Source organism: Nuphar pumila, chromosome 6, assembly GCF_984573655.1.
Source record: "Nuphar pumila chromosome 6, dmNupPumi1.hap1.1, whole genome shotgun sequence".
Classification (NCBI taxonomy): domain Eukaryota; kingdom Viridiplantae; phylum Streptophyta; class Magnoliopsida; order Nymphaeales; family Nymphaeaceae; genus Nuphar; species Nuphar pumila.
The window spans coordinates 129418098-129433228 of record NC_143254.1 but is presented as its reverse complement, the minus strand read 5'-3'; the positions used below and the strand labels follow the sequence as shown (position 1 = coordinate 129433228).

General features: G+C 41.2%; 1 pseudogene; it reads right to left on the bottom strand.

Moving 5' to 3' along the window:
• Positions 1–8184: 8184 nt before the first annotated feature.
• On the bottom strand, positions 8185–8880 carry LOC149836199 (vacuolar iron transporter homolog 1 pseudogene; annotated as a pseudogene).
• Between the last annotated feature and the right edge of the window lie 6251 nt (positions 8881–15131).

The following is a 15131-nucleotide window of genomic DNA, read 5'->3' as shown; positions in this document are numbered from 1 at the left end:
CACCACGTTCTGCAAATCTCGCCATCTATCATAATCATATTAATTTCTCTTGCCCACTTATTGAAAAGAAGCTAAGAAAAGACTAAATACCAAAAAGAAAAATCATTGCAAAACTTAGAAGGGCCTAAAGATAGTTGATTCATACTCGATTCCACCAAGTATACGTAAATAAATAATAAAAATATATTTTGCACCACATATTTCACAAAAAAACATCATATATCCTGCTAGGATTAATCCACATTTAGGTAATAATGTGGACTAATCCTAGCAATTATTGGATGGCTAGGACAGTGTATAGGATGGATTTCTTTTTATTTATTTATTTTTTAAAATGAGTCTAGGATGGATTTCATCATACATCAGATGATGAGATCCGTCCTCCATATTTGATGCTACAAACAAGCAAATGTTTTGTGCATAGTTGCCAGAAGCGCGCCTCACTAGAGCAAAAGCTTTCAAAGAGGTAAGCGCCATTTTTTGGGGAAGCGTGTGGGGGGAAACTTGCTTCTCATTTAGGGGAAGCGGACTTCCTACTCAAATTGCTTTTTCTTTCGCATCCCTTTTGTTTTTTCTTCCCTTCTCCTCCTTTTTTTCTCGTGTTAGTATTTATTGCATTTCCTGAATGTCTTGAGATGAGCTTTATTAAATGACATTAATACGCTTCCATAATCAAATGACCAGATTACTTATCCTTTCCTTTCTTATGAGGGTAAAAAAGTATTTTTCAACTCAAAAGGGAAATGGAAAACTTAAAAAGGATCACATTTCTGGAGATGAGATCGCTCTTTGGCAGTCTTCATGAAACTGTGGCCCGTATCAGCAAATTCAATAGTGACACTCATTTTTAGAATTAGGGGCAAAAGGTTGGCTCCTAAAACAAACACCCAAATATATCTCCGTGTCATTATCCTCAACTGCCAAAACAAATGGGGGTGGAGAGAAGCTCGGGTACAATATGATTGCACAAAAATTGTGCATTAAGCACCCGATCGCCATCCATCAGGTCTTGGGCCCCACACCTGACAGGCCTGTCCTCAAGATGGAGGGTGATCACGTGCTTAATGCACAAACAAATTTGTGCAATCGATCTTTTCACAATGGAGTGTACTATTTGAAACCTATGATTTCCTTTTCTTCTATTCTACGCCAGAGATTTGCGCCAATTAAAGTGCAGACTTATTGCACTTTACATCAATGTTGTCAGTATCGGTATCGGCCCTATATATCCTATGGCCAACTATTCAGGTGAATCTGCCATTAATTCAGATGAATCGGTATTAAAAATAATTTTAATTAATTTTTTATATTATTAAAAATAGTCAATTCAGGAGTAAAGCATGTCAGTTTTCTGTTGATACGATACATATCGGCCAATACGCACTGATACTGACAACATTGCTATACATCATTGATTCTGCATTTGATAACAAAGCATCATGTTGTATATATTGTGTGAACGATAATCCCTGATCAAAAGAACCTAAATTTGCTAATGTGAACATATTAACTACAAACTTTGTCTGCAAAATGCATGCCTAGAATATTTGAAGAGTAAGAAGGATCCTTCTAAACAAAGTTCATCTTTTTTGGATAAGCCAGGATTTTCTCTTTACCATTTTTTAGAAGAAAAGAAAAGGGTTCCCTCAATGGATTTTGGATGGATTCACTAGACTAGGGGATGCACGTAAAGCTTCTTGGTAATAGCCAAGTGTTAGGTAGTCTTTTTTATGATGAGGAACCTTTGCCGAAGCGAGCAAAATCTTAGGTGAGGCCCCACGACCACCCTGCCTTACGTGGCCCACCTCTGAAAACTAGACACACCCATGCACAAGTGATAGGTAGTCTTTTTTATGACAAGGAACCTTCACCAAAGCGAGAAAAATCTTGAGTGGGGCCCCACGACCACCCTGTCTTAAGTGACCCACCTCTAAAAACTACCGAAGCAGGTTATATATCCCCCCCCCCCCGAACAGGGGAGTTAGCTACGTCTCATGTTCATGGGTCCCAAAGAGCACCACGTATGTAAGCATGTGCGTCTCGTATCCCCATGTTTGTCAGCATTAATTAGCATTGGAGTTTGATGCGATTACAAAGACTTAAGTACCCTCTCCTCCATTGGTGCCAAAAAAAATGATGATTCTTGAAAATGAGTGGTTGTAAAGACTTAAGTGCCCCGAAGATGATTATTTAAGACCCAGTCTCTGCACTGCAGGATTATTCGAGAAAGAAATCTCCCCTGGAGGAGGTCATGAACATCAATCCTCTCAGTCTCTCTCTCCCTTCTATTTCTGCTTCTGTGCACATCTAGCAGAAGATCCTACATTGCTCCATCAAGCATCGATTGACCTGCACATTGACTGTTGTGGAGCCTAATTCAGAGTTTTTACCCTTACAGGAGGAGGGTTTGGGGGCTCATCCCAGCGTGGGTAGCATCATTCAACTAAATGAGTTGTAGATCCTGATTCAGAGTTTTTACCCTTACAGAAGAGGGATCTGGGGGCTCCTCCCAACGTGGATAGCATCATTCAACTTGATTCGTTGTGGAGCCTCATTCAGAGTTTTTGCTCTTACAAGAGAAGGGTTTGGGGGCTCCTCCCAGCGTGGGTAGCATCGTTCAACTTGATTCGTTGTGGAGCTTGATTCAGAGTTTTTGCCCTTACAAGAGAAGGGTTTGGGGGCTCCTCCCAGCGTGGGTAGCATCGTTCAACTTGATTCGTTGTGGAGCTTGATTTAGAGTTTTTGCCCTTATAGAAGGAGGGTTTGGGGGCTCCTCCCAGCGTGGATAGCATCATTCAACTTGATTCGTTGTGGAGCCTGATTCAGAGTTTTTGCATTTACAAGAGAAGGGTTTGGGGGCTCCTCCCAGCGTTGGTAGCATCGTTCAACTTGATTCGTTGTGGAGCTTGATTTAGAGTTTTTGCCCTTATAGGAGGAGGGTTTGGGGGTTCCTCCCAACGTGGATAGCATCGTTCAACTTGATTCGTTGTGGAGCCTGATTCAGAGTTTTTGCCCTTACAGGAGAAGGGTTTGGGGGCTCCTCCCAACGTGGGTAGCATCGTTCAACATGATTCGTTGTGGAGCCTGATTTAGAGTTTTTGCCCTTACAGAAGGGGGTTCGGGAGCTCCCCCCCCCGGCACGGGTCCCGGTTGTTGTGGTCAAAAAATGCACAGGGTGTCGTGCTGAGAAAGACATATGTTTGTTCCAAGCAAGGTTGGAAGAAATCAATGGAAAATCCAACAAGGAGCATGCCAGAATCAAGATGTGGATGTCAAGCGAGAATCATGTTATGTAAATCAAATAACACAAAATAATAAAGGTCTGGTTTTTAGTTAAAATGGGGAATGAAATGACAATAGAAATTGCTTAAAATTTACAGGAATAAATTAAACTCAATAACGAAGACACCACTTTTTACGGATTTTGAATATGACTTTCGGTTAGAGATATATGGCCCTAACAAGTTGATCCCAATTCGGGTAGCGATTTACAGCGATTTGCTTACTGAATAACACTCCAAATCGCTATAGTGATTTGCGGAAGACACTACAAATCGCTATAGTGAGATCCCAAAACACTATAGATCGCTATAGCGATTTGCGGAAGATACTACAAATCGCTATAGTGAGATCCAAAAATACTATAAATCGTTATAGCGATTTACGAAAGACACTACAAATCACTATAGTGAGATCCAAAAACACTATAAATCGCTATAGTGATTTGCGGAAGACACTACAAATCGCTGTTGAAAAGACGGATAACACTATAAATCGTTGTGGGGCTCGTTGGAGACCCGAAAATACTACAAATCGTTGTAGGAAAGCCCGATAATACTATAAATCGTTGTTGAAAGGCCCCAAAAAAATTTGGTCCTGAGGGCGCTGCCCCCCGCCGGGGGGAGCCCCCAGACCCTCCTTCTGTAAGGGAAAAAACTCTAAATCAGGCTCCACAACTCATCAAGTTGAATGATGTTACCCACGCTGGGAGGAGCCCCCAAACCCCCTCCTGTAAGGGCAAAAACTATGAATCAAGCTTCACAACTCATCAAGTTGAATGATGCTGCAGTCAGTGTACAGGTTAGTTTTGATGGAGCAATGTAGGATCGTCTGTTGGATGTGCACAGAATTAGAGAGAGAAGGGAGAGAGAGTGAGATGGTTGATGTTCATGGCCTTCTCTAGGGAGAACTTTTTGCCTCCCTTGATTTCTTCTCTAGAGAGAGAGGGTTTTATAGTGTTTTACGGAGAAAGAAGAAGAAGACTCTGAAGAGTCAACATCATCCTCGACTTTCTGGATGAAGGACATGTTTGTCCATTTTTTGAACTGTTTGTTTTTCCTTTTTTGAATGAAAGGCATTTTTGTCATTTTTTCAAACAATCACTTTATGAGAAGAATAGCAAGAAAGGGTACTGAAGTCTTTGCAACCACACCACACTCCAATGCTTAGTGATGTCAACATACACGAGAATACGAGCCCCATGTTCTTGTATACGTGGTGCTCATTCAAAGCCCCGAACACAGGCGTGGAATTCAGTGAATCATCGGGGGGGGGGGACATACACCACCCTCCCGAAAACTACAGACACACCAATGCGCAAGTGATAGGTAGTCACAGTGTCTTTGATCACCCTCCTACTGCTCAACGGGGTTTCATCAGGGGTGTTCAACTCAATGCCTTCACAACCACGCAAGCGGTCCTGCAGTGGTGGTTGGCATTTTTATAATCATGCTAGAAATTCAGTTCAGGTTGGTGGGTATCCATTACAAACAGAACTCATTGACAGCCCTAGGTTATACATGCAACCATTTCCTAAGGTTGCTTACCATTAAGACCCCAAGAGGGGTTACTAAACATTGATTTTCATTGTGTTGAGTTTCTCGTGCCCGACTCCTAGCTTTGGGAATCATGCCCTATATCTTACACCACCTCTATCATCATCTGCAGTGTGGTTTTCATCGGCATTACCTCCTCCTTGATCGATTTTCTTCATTTTGAGGCTATATTTTCAAGGAACTATGATATTTTATTGGATTTGGGTGCTTTAGGATTTGTGCAACCACCGTTGTTTGGCTTTGGAGTGCGTACAAATCAGAACAAATGCCCTGCATAGCTGTCCCACTCTATTCTTGAATTTTAGGTATATTGTATCTTATTGTTTTCGCAAATCACCAATTTGAGTATTTTTATTGTTGTTTTTATGCAGATTGGAATTTCGACAAACTTCTCATAATTTGTGCAATGTTGTCGCACTCTCCCACAGCGAGAGGATGCCCCGCTGAGTCATTTTTGTTGTATTTTGCTTAGTGTTGTGTACCACACATCAAGTGTTTGGGGATTAGCCTGAAAGAGCTTTTCGTGTGAAGTTTCACGAAACCCCTTGGTTTTTTAGGTTTTGCCATTTGTACATTCTATATTTGTGAAGGTAGGATCTCTAACAAAACTTCTCATATTTTAAACTGTGACATCATCGTCGTTATAGATATGTCTTTAACGACAAGAGTAATTATATCATGGGTAAGGCATTCACGGCCCAATCCAGCTCGCCATTATTGATTAAACAATAACGGTGAGATACATAGTCATAGTAGAGTAATAATGGAGTGATGTTTATGTCACATATCTATTACCTAACAATTAGCTGGGACACAACTATTGTCGTTATTGCATTAATCAATAGCGGTGAGGTTTTTTCCAACAGTTAAAGAGTCACCACTATTGACCCTCATCCTTGTAGTGTCGGATCCTATAATGATTACATGAACCAAACCCAAACAATGCCTCATAAAATAATATCTTTTAGCTTTTTTATAATGAAAATTTGTTGATCTTAGTTGTAACTCGGGTTGGGCCCCGGTCTGGTATGAAATTTCACAAACCATAACCGACTTCATATATTAATTGGACCCCTTGACTCTGGCCTGGATTCTAATCGGACCTCCTTGGTTATCACCAAACCCTAACCCTATAAGGTTTGGTACAAGTCGAGTCAGGTCAGGTTTGGGTCAAACCCTACCCATTGACATCCCTAGGGCTGAACACTTTAAAACTGTTTGGCCCCGATCACTGAATCTGCTCTCAGATGTGCATGCATAGAAGACAAGTTAGGAGATCCATCAATGGATACCGGTTCTTCACCAAATTATATATTTGACGTGGTTGTGTGCTCGGGCCAGAACACATTGTAAGTGTTCTACATTTTAGTTGGAGGGTGTGGGGGCAGTACACTCGCCCGCCTCTCTGATAGGGGAGCCCACTTTCTTATAGGGGAAAGCCACTATGTGGCTCCCCCAAGTTGGGCAGAACTCTCTATAAAGTGTTCTGCCCAGAACATTTGGTTCTGCTTCCTATCTAATATATGGATCCGCTGGTCATTTAGCTCATCTCCTATGTGTGCACAGTCAAATCACACGCCAGTGTTCGTTTGGGCCCACAGCAACAAAATATGGGCTCCACTCAAAATGAGTTTAAAACAGAACGGCAGATCGCAGTTGTTTTTGACAATGTATGATCGATTCAGCTGATCTTTTATCTCATCTCCTATTTGTGTACAGCCAATCACATGGCAGCATTTCATGGGTCGGTTCCACAGAAAACAGGGCTTTTAGAAGCAACGTGGACGCGACGTGGGTTAAGACTCCTTTGGCATCTTTAGCGACACTATTGTGTTTCTTGGCCGTAGTGAGCGAAACACAGCTAAAACTAATTTATTTATTTATTTTTGTCAATATAGATGATTCTCAAACTCTATCAACATACTCCACGTCTACACTCTTATGCCACCAATTGCACCTGTTTTCAAGTCCATGTTTTGTTTGTATTCATAAGCTAGAAAATGGTCTGTCTTATACGCTGCTGCAAGTGGTGACCATATGTCGGCAGGACTTTTCAGCACAGCAGGTCTCTCGACATGGATCGGTTTTCCTGTGTAATAAACAAGGTTTGATTTTCATGGATGTCACTCCTTTGTGCAAGCCAATGCTCAGCATATGCCACGGGTTTTAACCTTAGAGTTTTACGCTGTCAGCACCACGACTGTAGGTATGAAAGGCTAATTCAGCGCGATCAGGTCTTCAGTGGGGTTTCTTCGGGTTATAAATAAAAAAATACAAAAAAAAAGCTAAAAAAATTGTAATCCCAGCGAGAGGGTGTTACGTGTGCACCCCCGGCTACAGTGGGTGTTCTGGGGTCTCCACTAAGCACCGCGTGGCGCTCAGTGGGGGTGTACAGGAAACCGTACATCAGCCGGCAAGATGTACGACTCCCCCTACCCCCACTGAGCGCCGCGTGGCGCTCAGTGGGGACCCAGGAATATGCACTGTAGCTACAGTGTGTGTTGCTGGGGGAACATATAACCTGCCCGCAATAATCCCAGCCCTACTTCTGTACTCATTTGCGCAATCTTTTAGAATTTCTTTGACCAAGAGCCATTAATTGCTCGCCCATAAGGTAGTTTGGGTCAGAACTCACAACCTCATATTGAAAACAAAGGTTTCTCTGACCATAGAGATCCATTTGCAATAAAGTACTTTGTGGGCTTCTTTTATTGTTTTTCATTTTTCCATGTTCTCTTTCCTCAAAGGAAAGAAAAAGAAAAGCATATTGAGGTTTTGGACAGCGTGTAGGCAGTTCTTGACAGCATCAAGCCAGAAATTTTGGTATGTTGATGAAAAAGAATAAACTAATTAAGTATAGGTTGATCCAAGAAAAATATGGAATATAGAAACATAATATAAGTATTGCTTATCATGCCTTATTTCAATTCACCTGCCAAAATAGAAAACATAAAGATTTCTTCACATATATATAGCCAATGAACTTCATGCTTATTGTGTTCCTTCTACATCTCCCATACCAACAACAATTGCATCAGGCTCGATTACATGTTTACATTCATCTATTATTTCTTATTCTCTATCATCATCACTATGATAGTAATCTCAGGGTATCTAATGGCTTCCTCTGACAATATGTTTCCCTCAAAGGGTAAGGTTTTATAGAAGAGATACATGTTTCTTACACATAGTTATTGATGGTATACCCCAACTCACCCAAATCTTACAAGAGGAACATAGTTTTATACATGGGGAATGCTCAATCAGTTGGCACATGGAGTTCCTTGAACCATGAGCCACCATGGTTGTACCTATGTCTTTTAGGTGATGGGGTAATCTAAGGAGTTGTCTAATTGGCACTGATCTCCATTTTAAAGACCATGCCAAAGAGCTTAAGTATCCCAAAGGTGACAAGCATGGCAGCCCAACCTCCAACCACAACCCTAACAGTTGACTTCCAAACCGGTGACCCACCCAGTACTGCACCAACCCAACCGAACAGAGCCAGAGCGACGGTAGCGACGCCAGAGACCACACCAATCCGGACCCAGTGCTGCGAGATAAACGCGCCAGCCAGCAGCGGCAACACTGCACCGACGCCGAAAGCCAGTGCCGATGCCCCGGCTGCCTGCAACGGGCTCGGTAGCTTGTCCTTCTCCTCCTTCTCCGGCGATGACTCGACGTCGGTGTATCTATTCTCCCTTTCCATCTGAGCAAGCTCGATATCAACCTGGGCATAAACAGAGACAAACTCGCCGATGGCCATGCTGAATGCACCTGCGACGAGCCCGGCGAGGCCCGAGACGACCATGGCCTTGGCTGACTGGTTAACTGCACCAACACCAATCATGAGGGAAGCAACTGAGACAAGGCCATCGTTGGCGCCAAGCACAGCGGCTCGGAGCCATTGTGCACGTTGCGAGTAGTCGAAAGGTTCGGTTTTCGACTGGACATTGGTCGGAGGTGCGGCATTCGCCACTTCCGGTGCGGTAACTACATGGACCACGGGATTGAGTTGAAGGCCAGAAGGTTGGCGAGAGGCCATTTTAGAGAGAGAGAGAGGTATTGTTGGCAGATGAAGAGAGAAAGGGGTTGGCAGATGAGTGTGGAAAGCACACGCTCAACAGCACCAATTTATAGGCAATATAACGTTGGTGGGCTGCTTTCACGATTTCGTTGGTTTACTTCTCCCTCAGCTTGGCTGTCACGCCGGCTCCTCAAAGCCATCGGATTTTGAGAGTCAACCAACATAAATCAGAATTTTATATCAAATTAGACCAACAGGTGTCATGTATAAACATTTTTTTAAAGGATAATATGCAGAGAGAGAGAAGGGAGGTCGTAACCCATATGTACTGGTACAAAACCGGTTCCACTATCCCTTTGGCATCCCTATCTTCATATACCCCTCATTGAGATTTCTTTGATGCAAGTTGTTTTCATCAATTGGGACTCCATATATGTGATCTGCATCATTCATTTAGTGAAAATTGATATTTAATTCATGGAAGAAATACGACTTGTGTGCAGGATTTTTTAGAAAATCAACAGTTGCAAAAATGATTTAAAATTTGGTATCTTTTTATTAAAAAAATAAGTTTCAAAGGTTGATCCTTGTTAAATCGACCGTGCTGAATATACCTATAAAGTCAGATTTGATCTAAACAACTAAGATTTAAAAGGATATGAAGATGGAAGATGGAAGATGGCATAGGGATGAGTGGAACCCAAGTCGGTCTGACTGTATATATACATACACCTGGCTCATTTATTGGGATGTGCACCAACTAGCCATACTTTTCAATATAGTAGTTCAAAAGCATTTCGCCAGTCCAAAAGGAAAATAGGAGAATACTTGGAGAGTGCTCCTATTGATTAGATTGGGAAGTACCCGTAAAAGTTCGCCATCCAATCGTATGAGAACGGATCGGGTAGTCCAATAAACCCTAAACTGAAAATCACCATTCATCGTCAATCCCTACTCTATGCATAAACAGTAAGGGAGTAAACAAGCCGAATGTACCGAGCAGGAGCCCTGTTCGGTAACGTTCGGCTCATATGGCTTGTGCGAGCCTTGTTCAGTTCGTATGGTTTCGAGCTGAGACTCGCCTAAATTAAAAATTTATTTTTTTAAATCAAAGGGTTCATAGCGAGAATAAACCCCTGACTTGTTGCACACAAGTAAACCCAACCACCCACCTAAGCTAACATGTTTTTTGAATACATATTATATATGTATCTAAACCAGCCGAGCCGACACAAACACCCCTTGTTTTTACTGGACTCGGCTATCTATAATGAACAAGTTCGTGCTCAGCTCCTCAGTTAAATGAACCGAACACGAACAAGCTTGGGACAAGCCGAGCCACGAGTTGTTTGATTCATTTACCAGCGCATTGCTTCCCATTATCCCATATCTATTTTGCTTCCCGGTAACTATGGTTTAATACTACCACCCAAGTGGTATCCCCGTGTGGTAAGCGAGGTCCTGTGTCAAGCGCTGAAAGCCCAGGTTTGAATCCCTCTGCCACATGGGGCTTAAGAGATATCTGATAGAGTCTGCCTCACCCCGGCTTGCCTTTAAAAAAAAAAACTATGGTTTAAAAATATTTGAAGTATGAGATGATGGAGCTGGCTAGGCAAGCTGCCAAAGAATAAGAGGCGACTGTTTAGTGAAACTGTCACAATCCATGAGAGAGAGAGAGAGAGAGAGAGAGATGCAATGGGTGCTGAGGTGATATAGTACGCGTGAAGCCCACGCGCATCTGCCTCCCCTTTCTTTTTAAATTCTTTTCCCTCTGATCAACCCTGCATGAGATTTCACGCTTTTTTCTTTTGTTTTAATAAAAAATGGTGGTACCATGTGTCACACACGGGATGAATCCAATTCATCGCACAGATAACTTTGATGTGGGGGGCGGTGTTGCCCCTTGTTCTCCCCTCTGCTTACTGTGTGCTTCTAGCAAATTCTTTAAAATTCTTCTTCCTTTTGGTCTCTCTCTCTCTCTCTCCCATGGTTTTTATTTCTCCAAGTACTTATCTCCCTCAAAGCATATTTAATGGTGTTTGACTTTCTTTTATTTATGGAGAATGACCAACTTGCAACTTGATGATGCATTCAATTATCTTATTGCTTGGTTTGGGAGGTAAGCTTGCTTGATTGTCATCTTTTCACTTGCCAACAAACAGCACTTCGTGTTCCGAGTAACCAATTGTTTAGGCCAGTCTTTGTCCTAAATTCTACCAAAATTATTCATCGGGTGTAAGTGGGGGGTGTCAATGGTTCAGGTTTGACCCGGACCTGACTCCTACCAAACCTTATAGAGTCAGGGTTTGGTGATAAACAAGGTCAGATTAGAATTTGGGTCAGACACAAAAGATCCCATTAATATATGGAACCCGGTATGGTTTATGAAATCTCTTGCTAGACCCGAGCCCCGACCCAAGTTCTGACTATGATTCATATTTTTTCAATGTAAAAATGATTAAAAAACATTATTTTACAAAGTATGATCCGGGTCTCGTTCATGTAATTCTTATAGGATCCTGATATGGTTTCTCTTATGATAGGTTCGATTGGACCCAGATGCAGACCTGGTACCAGCTTCTCAAATTAATCAAAACTGGGTTTGGTACCAACTGGGTCCGAACTAAACCCAACCCATTGACACCCCTAGGTGTTGGTTGGGCATCTACCCAAAAAGAATTTCTTTAGGGCCAATGCCAATCGCAGGATAAGGGCCTAAAATAATCCATTAAATTGGAACGTTTAGACTTTAAATGCTATCGTTTTTAGGTGTTACTTAACAGTCATAAACTGTTATTTGTAGTATATAATATGCTATTGTGGTAGCACTTGGACAGTTGTTCTGCTGGGAAGGCAAAGTTTATAGGGCAACTTGTGGCATTAAGTTTGCTGTCTATAACAACCCAAAAATTATCTGAAATTTCCAGTCTCTTCCCTGAATCCATGGGAAACAGTGGGATTTTATAGCTATGAAATATAGTGTGCATGAAAAGATGTAGTGCTCGTTGCCAAAACATGATATAATTGAACCTAGGTGAGCTAACTCAACACTCAGATGGGTTGATTTGTGTGCCCATCTTTACTTTAAACCACCTAGCCATCCCTTGTGCAAGACATCAGTTTACATGGACTATTGAAAACTTCTTTATTGACTACTGAGGTGGTTACCCATGTGGTCAGTGGGGTCCTGTGTCAAGCTGAAGGCTCAGGATCGTATCCTGCTGGTGCATCACATAAGACTGGGTGGTTGTGTCCTTAACCCCGAGTTTTACCTTGCACTGAGGAGGGCCTATTAAGTGATCTGGTTCTCGGTCAAGGTTTTTTTCAGCATAAAAAAACATTTTTATTTTTTTTATAACATATTTCATGCCTAATAATTGAGAGGTATATCCTAGTTCATACTAACCATCCAGTCAAGGAAGCAAAAGGAAAAAAAATGAAATATGTAAACCATTGCAACGAAATTACTCCTCCCACAAGGCAAAGCACAAGGCTCTCTTGGGGTCAAAGGGCTTATCGATGGAAGTTTTACACTAACGGGATACTGACCGTAGGTGCAACACGCTATGACTAGCACAACCCGGTCTCTGATTTTGGGTACGGTTTTGTAAGATCCATAATTTTTCAGCAAAAGTTTTAAATAAATTCATGAGGTATTTTCATGTAAAAATAACATATGAACCCGAAATGCGAATTGAATCAATTTCAATGAACCAGTTATACTTACGATATTTGTATCTTTGCGAATATATACTCAAACAGTTAAGGAGCCATAATTTTCTTTCTGGTTAAAATTAAGAGATTTGTACGAGCCAACTTTCTTAGATTTGTCAATACAAATAGAATGACGTACTCAGAATTTTTCAAAAAAAAATCGCCAAAATCCTAAAATTTTTGCGAAACCCACAAAAATATTGGTGGAACCCACAAAAATATCAGGTGAAACCCACAAAATATCTCATAAAATTTTCATGTGGGTCACACACCAAAAGAACCTCTTGGGGTACTTTTGTAAATGTGCAGAGCATCCTGAAGATCCAAGCTTTGAAGATGAATTGGATCCAAATCCAATTTTTAAGATCCACTCCAGGATGCAATCTGAGGCAGATCCAATCGTGTAGGACTATCTGGGTCTAATTGGATCTCTGTCAACCCAGACCCATTTTGATTATCATGTTTCAATTTCTGAGATATTTTGTATCTTTCTCAGAGATTGTATTTTTATTATTTCGATTTCATTTTGGCATGTGAGGAATCACATTAAACATGTTTTTATTTTTATTTTTAATTTTATTTTTAATTTTATTTTTTTAGGAGTCAGATTCTACAGATCCGAATAGTTCTGGTACCCTGTAGGATCTTTTTGTGGTACTAGAGGGTGTATGGGGTCCAAGGGTAGTTTTTTATTTTTCGCAAATTCGCTTCTCTAATATATTTTAGTACAGGATCCATTTTACTGCTCGATCCAGATCTGGATCGAGATCCGCTTTCAATGAGGGGTTCTAGTTGGCGCCACATGGGTGTGGTTCATCTTGGACCTCATTCAAATCTTGTTGACCAGTCCAAAGTCATGATATGGTTGTTGGACCATTTAATATCCATTGGCTAATTATAGCCTATTCAAACTCATTTTTGGCGCAAGGCTTGGGAAGGCCCATGACCTCTTTAATGTGGCCCTTCCCAAGCAAGCAATGCCTTTAATTGAGGAGGTCGACCAAGAGGAGGGGGGTCTTTCTTCTCTTTTTAAAAAAATCGTGAGTTGGGTGATGGCTAGCTGGTTTTTGGTATGAAACTTTTGAGTGTGGTGCCTTGTGAGAAAGGAAGAAACGTGTGTTTCTTGCGAGTTTAGAAGTTGAACTTGTGAAAGGTTTCATTCGTGGTGGTTGTGCCAAACTTGTTTGTGGTGGTTGTTAGTCCATCCCTACTGTTTGTGGATCATCTTATGGCATCGGTTGCTTTTCAACGACGGTCATTATCGATTTCAGCTCGGATATCACCATTGGTTCTTCGTTCTAGTCCTTTGCAACTCTTATTCGCATTTATGTTACGATTGTTCTTGATTTATCATTGTTAAGTTGTATTAAATCATTAGAGAATTGTGAATACATGCTTAAAAGTGTTTTATGTTATCTTTCAAAAAGACCAAAATGTTGTTACAAGATAACAGAGGAGTCTCTGATAAAACACTTGTATCGAACTCAATACTGATCAGATTTTAGTGTTTTTTAGCTTTCTGAAAAACTAAGACAATTTCCTATAACTTCGTAGTTGAACATTTTTCAAGATTCGTTCATTTGAGCCTCTAAATCTGGCTGTCAAGACGTCGGACTGACAAAACTCCACTGTCTCTTTTCTGCTACAGAATTTTCATAATAGTGTTTGGTATATTTTTGTTATCTGAAGACTCTCTGCATGAAATTTAGATTTTTTTTTATTCTGTAAAAAGTTAAGACCTAACTCTACATCTTTTATGTTTATAGACTTTATTGAATCAATATTTTTGTGCTCCGAAAATATCAATTTCTGTTAGTGTTATTTTGCTTGGAGTTTTTGGTTTCATGCTCGTTAACTATTACCATTTTATAACTTCAAAAATTCATAGTGGGTTGTAAAAATATTGGAAAATTGCGATCTTTAGTGTTCTGAAAAGGTCTGGATCTGACCTTCGCTTTGTTAGTTGTAAGTTTCAGCAAACTCTATCGTTTGAGGGGTCAAAACTCTTTTTGAACAATCTATTCGTGGAATCCGATAGTCTGTCTTGGACTTGTCTAACAGTCCCGGTTCTGAGTCCGTGGAGCGAACGTTTCTGCTCTGAATCTGGTGTTTCTAGATTCGTTGGAAAGCTGTGCGAGTCGTGCACAACTTTCATTTGGATCATTTTTGTCGAAGTATAGTGCTCGGGTTCCGAAAAATCATTTCTCAGAGTTTTGTCCAGATTCTCTATCCTTTAAGCTTTCGCGTGCGTTTGGATCCTGGATCATGGATCGGTATATACCGAGTCTACACCATACCATTGCATCACTTAGCATTTAGAAAGCCAAGAAAGCTTTTGCTTCCTTGGCATATAAATCGGAGATAACCCCCCTTTGAAAAAAATTAAGAATCTCCCTTCTCTCTCCTCCTTTTCTCTCTCTCTCTCTTTCTAAAACCTCTCCTACCTAGCCTAGCCCTTTTTAGCCTGCCTGACGTGGTCTGAGCTTGCCTAACCTAGTCCAAACCCACTTGACTTGGCTTGAGCCCAGCTGGGTTTAGTCAAAATCAATATCCTC